The sequence below is a fragment of the Poromitra crassiceps genome, assembly GCF_964638095.1.
Source record: "Poromitra crassiceps genome assembly, contig: HAP1_SCAFFOLD_343, whole genome shotgun sequence".
NCBI lineage: Eukaryota > Metazoa > Chordata > Actinopteri > Beryciformes > Melamphaidae > Poromitra > Poromitra crassiceps.
In genome coordinates this window covers 1-7500 of record NW_028152061.1, presented here as the reverse complement: position 1 = coordinate 7500, position 7500 = coordinate 1, and positions in this window count along the sequence as shown.

The following is a 7500-nucleotide window of genomic DNA, read 5'->3' as shown; positions in this document are numbered from 1 at the left end:
AGTGGAGAGCACCGAGTGTGTGTGTATGTATGTGTGTATGTGTGTGTGTGTGTGTGTGTGTGTGTGTGTGTGTGTGTGTATGTGTGTTCCTAAAGCAGAGGGGCCAGACGAGCCCTGCTAAGCCTCATGTTAAACACACAGCTCTCTGCTTCCCATGACCTCATCCTCCTGCTCTCCACATCTCCGCCTGCACTCCTTCTCCTTCTCCACCTCTACCTCCTCTCTCTCTCCCCCTATCCCCCTTTCCCTTCTCCACCTCTACCTCCTCTACCTCCTCTCTATCTCTACCTATCCCCCATTTCCCTTCTCCACCTCTACCTCCTCTCTCTCCCCCTATCCCCCTTTCCCTTCTCCACCTCTACCTCCTCTCTCTCCCCCTATCCCCCTTTCCCTCCTCCACCTCTACCTCCTCTACCTCCTCTCTATCTCTACCTATCCCCCATTTCCCTTCTCCACCTCTACCTCCTCTCTCTCTCTACCTATCCCCCTTTCCCTTCTCCACCTCTACCTCCTCTCTCTCTCTACCTATCCCCCCTTTCCCTCCTCCACCTCTACCTCCTCTCTCTCTCCCCCCTTTCCCTCCTCCACCTCTACCTCCTCTCTCTCCCCCTATCCCCCCTTTCCCTTCTCCACCTCTACCTCCTCTCTCTCTCCCCCTATCCCCCCTTTCCCTTCTCCACCTCTACCTCCTCTCTCTCTCCCCCTATCCCCCCTTTCCCTTCTCCACCTCTACCTCCTCTCTCCTCCCCCTATCCCCCCTTTCCCTTCTCCACCTCTACCTCCTCTCTCTCTCCCCCCTATCCCCCATTTCCCTTCTCCACCTCTACCTCCTCTCTCCTCCCCCTATCCCCCCTTTCCCTTCTCCACCTCTACCTCCTCTCTCCTCCCCCTATCCCCCCTTTCCCTTCTCCACCTCTACCTCCTCTCTCTCTCCCCCTATCCCCCCTTTCCCTTCTCCACCTCTACCTCCTCTCTCTCCCCCTATCCCCCTTTCCCTTCTCCACCTCTACCTCCTCTCTCTCTCCACCGATCCCCTTTTCTCTCTATCTCTCCTTTCCTCTCTCTCCTGCTCCCTCTATCCATAGCCTTCCTCTCCCCTCTATATTTGGACACTTATTCAGCGGGTATCTTGCATGTTGCGTTCAGGTGCACTGTAAAAAAAAAAAAATGCAATTCCATCGCGGGCCACATGGTGGTTGAATATCACTGGTGTAGAGTCTACACACCTTAGGGCTGCACGATATGCAACAGAAGTCATATCTTGGTGTTTTTAGGTTTCTGTATTGCGGTAATTGACGGTCTTTTACTGGTAAAATCAGTTAAACGCTGACACATTTAAATCTCCCCGGTCACAATGTCCGGTGATTTCCACGTGTATCAGGGGGGGGGATCGATTCTTAGATGCGGACGTGGACGATCATGAATCGATTCACAAATGTCAATAATCGATTTTTTAACGTTAGTTGTAACGTGATGTTGACGGAACGAAAAGGCGGAACTAAACTGCGAGCGCGAGGCAGCGCCCGGACAGTTTACGGAGTGGCGCACCTGAAAGAAAAACAAACGCATGTGAAGCGAAATCAGACAGTAGTTGCTCCCAACCAGCCAACAATCGAGCAAGCAATGCTACCAAAGCATCCACCCAACTCGGAAAGGGCGAAACGAATCACAAAATCCATTGCAACTTTTATTGCCATGGATATATGCCCGTACTCAGTCGTTGAGAACCGCTATGTTGCACACTTTGAAGCTGAGGTACAACGTCTTATCTCTGCGTTTTTTTTACCGACACAGTGATCGCCAGACTGCACAATGAGACCAAAACCGAAGTTATGGACTCACTGAAGAAAGCGGGTAGGATATCTCTAACTTATAATGTGTGGACATCCATTGTTACTGCGCACTTCATTACTGAACACTGACAGTGGCAGCTAGCGTCTCATGGACTCCAAACAAGAGTGATGACTGAGAGCCACACGGGTGCAAATGTGGCAGAGCTGATACAACATGTAGAAGAAGTGATTCAGAATATGCTGAAGTGAGGTTCATTTACTACAAGGATGCTGCTACAGGCACAACTGGGACACTTGTGTTTCTTTTCCTGTTGGTTCTTTGCAATGCTGGGAAACATGTTGGCAAATGTAACCTTCCAGTTGACACATCAATTCCATTTGCTTTGTTAATCAAAGATAACGGAAGTAAATTCATCTGTTTATTTTAATTATGGATCATTACAATGCAATTCAAAATGCACTTTATTTTAAAAGTAGTCACACAGTGAGAAAAATAAAGCATGTATTGAAAAAAAGATGCATCTATAATCGATGCATCGATAATCGTTTTATCATCGAATCGTAGCCCTCTGAATCGAAATCGAATCGAATCGTGAGGTGCCTAGAGATTCCCACCCCTACCTTCTATCAGCGTCATTACGGTAGCGTGGCCCACATTGTTGACATAGCGTTGCAGCTGTCAGCCACAGCCTAGGTAGTAGCGCTACTAGGAAGGAACTAGCCATCGTTAGCCATGATCTCGATTCTCTATTAATGTTAGCATTTCTACAATGTCAGAGGAGGTGGCGGAGAGCCTGCAGGTTGCAGAAGCAAGTCAGTTAAACCACTCAATGGTCACTGCTAACTGACGTTGCTGTGAGGAGCTGGTTGGAAGTTTCTCCTGACGTTAATTACCCACACATCTCTCTCATCCTACTTTTATTTCCCTTCGCGTGTGGGGACAGCAGAGAGACATGCAAACGATTCCATTGCTGTCATTACTGCAGCCGTCCGTGTGTAACGTAGGCCACCATCGCTATTTTCTAATAGATCCTAAAGCAACAGAAACAGTAATAGACGCCGCTAACACCTGCTAGCTTCCTATTAGCGCTGCTGTAACCGGGGCTGTCACCAAGTTAGATGACAAGTTGACAGCTGCAACACGGATCAAATGCTATCTCTTGTTTTTAAGCTCAATAAACACAGATCATATTTGACCTGGAATGTCTCCCATGTGGCCAGCACATTGAAATATTCCAGGACACGTTGACCAGCAACAGAGGAAACGCTGATGGCGATACACAATACATATCAGTATTTTATACCAATGTAGCTCCCATTTACCTCATTTATTCATCCTTAGTGAATATAATGATGACTTAAGGTGCGTTCACACCGACCTATTAAAGTTTTGCATTGGCATCGAGTTTACATACAAAGTCAATGCAAACGAGCGATTGACAGGCTGACAGCTGACATGAAGTAAAGTCTGTACTACTGGTATAGAGCTTGCGTTAGGAGCACGCTGATAGGCTTAGCTTGTAAACAACTACGGTGGCTCGTAGTGGACAAACATCATGACATTGCGTCACGTTATAGCCCCCAGATGTCCGTCAATTGTTGTGCCTGTTGACGAGCGATTTAAACACAGCGACAGAGCGATTCCAAAGGGTTGAATCGATCGACAGAGAGAAAAATAAATATCTTGGTGTGAACACAGCTTAAGTGGGTGAAGGCAAATAACACAACAGCTATTGTAGAACAGTCTGGCAAGTTCATAAAAGTACATCACTTTACTGTAATGCAGCCTTTAACCCATTGATACCTGATGCAGCATTTGCGTGTATATCCCTCATTTGTGCGCGCGTATCCCTTTAAGACCTTAAGTCTTAAAGGGATACACACACAAATGCTGCATCAGGTATCAATGGGTTAAAACCAGGAAAAGACAACACGTACGCCACCCTATCCCAAATCTAAGACCATATCTAGTCTCACATCACAGTATCGATATAATCGCAATATTGTTGAATATCTCTCTCCCTCCTACCTCTCTCCCTGGGGTCTCTAGGTCTCCCTCCGTCTCTCCCTCCCTCCCTCCCTCCTCTTTCTCTCTCGCCCTCCCTCTCTCACTTGATTCACTTCTCTCCATCACTCGTCCTTCTCACCCCCCCTCTCTCTCTCTTTCTTGTTAGACTTCCCTGCATATTTTCCCACCACACTCTACAATTACACTCAATGCTTCACACAAGCCACGTAGTAATGGTGAACAGGACCCTGCAACACACACACACACACACGCATGCGCACACACACAGACACACACGCACGCACACACACACACACGCACACACACACACACACACACGCGCACACGCACGCACACACACACACACACACACACACACACACACACACACACACACACACACACACACATACACACACACATGGAATATCAGAATGGAATGAAAACAGGAAATCATCTGGTGCACACACCAAGCCCCAACCTTCGGTACTGAAAAATGAGGCCAACGCCAAAGTACCAAAAACTGCAGTTCACCCCATGTTAAAATGCCCAAATTTACAGTGGAAATCAACATGTTTACTGCCTGGTAAAAAAGAAGTGAATGGGAAAATGACCCTACGGCCAGTTGATTTATTATTACCGCAGTTTATGAGTCAATTGCTCGTTGCAAGTCGTCTAGTCTAAACTAGACGATAAAGCGGACTATGTTTTGGGGCGTGATTGACAGGTCGCCTGTCCAGCGATCGCACAGCTCGCCGACCAATGGCAGGCGGCGCTGCGGCTCTTCTTGTCCAAATATGGTCACTTCTGGCTAAAAAAAACAAAAGCAAAAAAGCTAGAGGGCATTCCTCCGCCACGGCACATTACGTGAATCCGTTTGGAACCTTTTTGTGATCGGCTACCCCGATTGGCTATCCCTTTTCGGTGAGTCGCCTGAGGAGGAGATAGGGCTGCCAACTCCGTCTCGTCTTTTAAATCACTGTTGAAAACCCACTTGTTTAAAAACTGTGATCTTATTAGATTTTATGGCATTTTAGTTAATGTGTGTGTGTGCCCCCGAGACACACACACACACACACACACAAACCCCCCCCCCCCCCCTCCCACACACACACACACGCAGCACTGCGCTCATGGACCCTGCCAGATGCTGTCATTGTGAGCCCTGTGGAGGGTGGATTGAAGCTGCAGTGCTGTCAGACTGCAGGCAGGGGGAGCAGCAGACACAGAGGAGCAGGTCAACACCAGCTGCTCTCTGCCTCACCTCTGCTCTCAGAGGGGTGGGGGTGGGGGGGTGGGGGGCGTGTCCAGGGTGTCCATCGACCATTTGTGAAACAACCTGATATTCCCTAAATTCCCAGGAGAATTGATCAGATTTGCCAACTTTCCTTGCCTGGAGTGCACCTGTCAAAAGTTTATGATATTCCTGGAATCCCATAATCAGTGGGAATGCTGATTTTAGGAGTTTTCCATAAGAGTCGTCTGTCAGCCGGACATGAAAATATTTCCAGCCGCCTGCTTTCTTAATGTTTCAAGTCACGTCACTTTTTACAGCTCGCTCCTTTTGAATGAAGGATTTGAGTCATCGGACGGCTGGATCTTACACTATGTTATCAGAGGGGCAAGGTGAGCAAACAGCTCAGCTCGTATAGGGATGACGTATTTTTGTAGTCGGAAGGTGGAAGTCCCGGACTTCCTGGATCTTACGGGGAAAAAGTCAATGGGGTTTTAGAATGGAGATTTCACTTAAATGTATAAAACGAGTGGTTAACAAAAGTTGATGAAACTGCGGCCTTTGTGTCAGCACGAGAATCTTCACAAACGACGACCATTTTTATGACTCTTGATGTTATCACATTTCTTTCAGTTCAACTGTCCCTTACCTTACTGCATATTGCCATCTCATAAAAAAAAAAGGTTCCTCTCTGTGTGGAGTTTGCATGTTCTCCCCGTGCTCCCCTGGGGCTTCCTCCATACAACATGGGTATGGAGCCCCACTAAAAACATGCAGAACATCATCACCCAAAGTCTGTCAGGTGTGTAGCAGCACAAGAGGCAGAGCAAAGGCTATGAGTTCAAAACAGCGAGGAGAGACAACACCAGAGAAAGAGAGGGGGAGAGAAAGAGAGGGGGAGAGAAAGAGAGGGGGAGAGAAAGAGAGGGGGAGAGAAAGAGAGGGGGAGAGAAAAGAGAGGGGGAGAGAAAGAGAGGGGGAGAGAAAAGAGAGGGGGAGAGAAAGAGAGGGGGAGAGAAAGAGAGGGGGAGAGAAAGAGAGGGGGAGAGAAAAGAGAGGGGGAGAGAAAAGAGAGGGGGAGAGAAAGAGAGGGGGAGAGAAAGAGAGGGGGAGAGAAAGAGAGGGGGAGAGAAAAGAGAGGGGGAGAGAAAAGAGAGGGGGAGAGAAAGAGAGGGGGAGAGAAAGAGAGGGGGAGAGAAAGAGAGGGGGAGAGAAAGAGAGGGGGAGAGAAAAGAGAGGGGGAGAGAAAGAGAGGGGGGAGAGAAAGAGAGGGGGAGAGAAAGAGAGGGGGAGAGAAAGAGAGGGGGAGAGAAAGAGAGGGGGAGAGAAAGAGAGGGGGGAGAAAAGGCAAGCGGCAAAAACGGGATGAAAAGAATACAAAGAGAGGAAAACAGATCCGTCACTGCAGAGCAAAAATGAAGGGTGTTGCACAGAGAAAGGAGAGAACAGAAAGAGAGAGAGAGAGAGAGAAACTGAAAGAGAGAGAGAACACTCTCGCCATGTAAGGCTTTCTGCAGCAACAATGAAACAAGCCTTGAGTGCAATATCTCCACTGTCACATTGTGGCCGTCTCCATGGTTTGACTACAGTATTTCCTGCCTGGCTGTAACTGACTGACTGCTGCTGAGATGAAGGCAGAGGCCTGGCTGTAACTGACTGACTGCTGCTGAGATGAAGGCAGAGGCCTGGCTGTAACTGACTGACTGCTGCTGAGATGAAGGCAGAGGCCTGGCTGTAACTGACTGACTGCTGAGATGAAGGCAGAGGCATGGCTGTAACTGACTGACTGCTGAGATGAAGGCAGAGGCCTGGCTGTAACTGACTGACTGCTACTGAGATGAAGGCAGAGGCCTGGCTGTAACTGACTGACTGCTGCTGAGATGAAGGCAGAGGTCTGGCTGTAACTGACTGACTGCTGAGATGAAGGCAGAGGCCTGGCTGTAACTGACTGACTGCTGAGATGAAGGCAGAGGCCTGGCTGTAACTGACTGACTGCTGCTGAGATGAAGGCAGAGGCCTGGCTGTAACTGACTGACTGCTGAGATGAAGGCAGAGGCCTGGCTGTAACTGACTGACTGCTACTGAGATGAAGGCAGAGGCCTGGCTGTAACTGACTGACTGCTGCTGAGATGAAGGCAGAGGTCTGGCTGTAACTGACTGACTGCTGAGATGAAGGCAGAGGCCTGGCTGTAACTGACTGACTGCTGCTGAGATGAAGGCAGAGGCCTGGCTGTAACTGACTGACTGCTACTGAGATGAAGGCAGAGGCCTGGCTGTAACTGACTGACTGCTGCTGAGATGAAGGTAGAGGCCTGGCTGTAACTGACTGACTGCTGCTGAGATGAAGGCAGAGGCCTGGCTGTAACTAACTGACTGACTGCTGAGATGAAGGCAGAGGCCTGGCTGTAACTGACTGACTGCTACTGAGATGAAGGTAGAGGCCTGGCTGTAACTGACTGACTGCT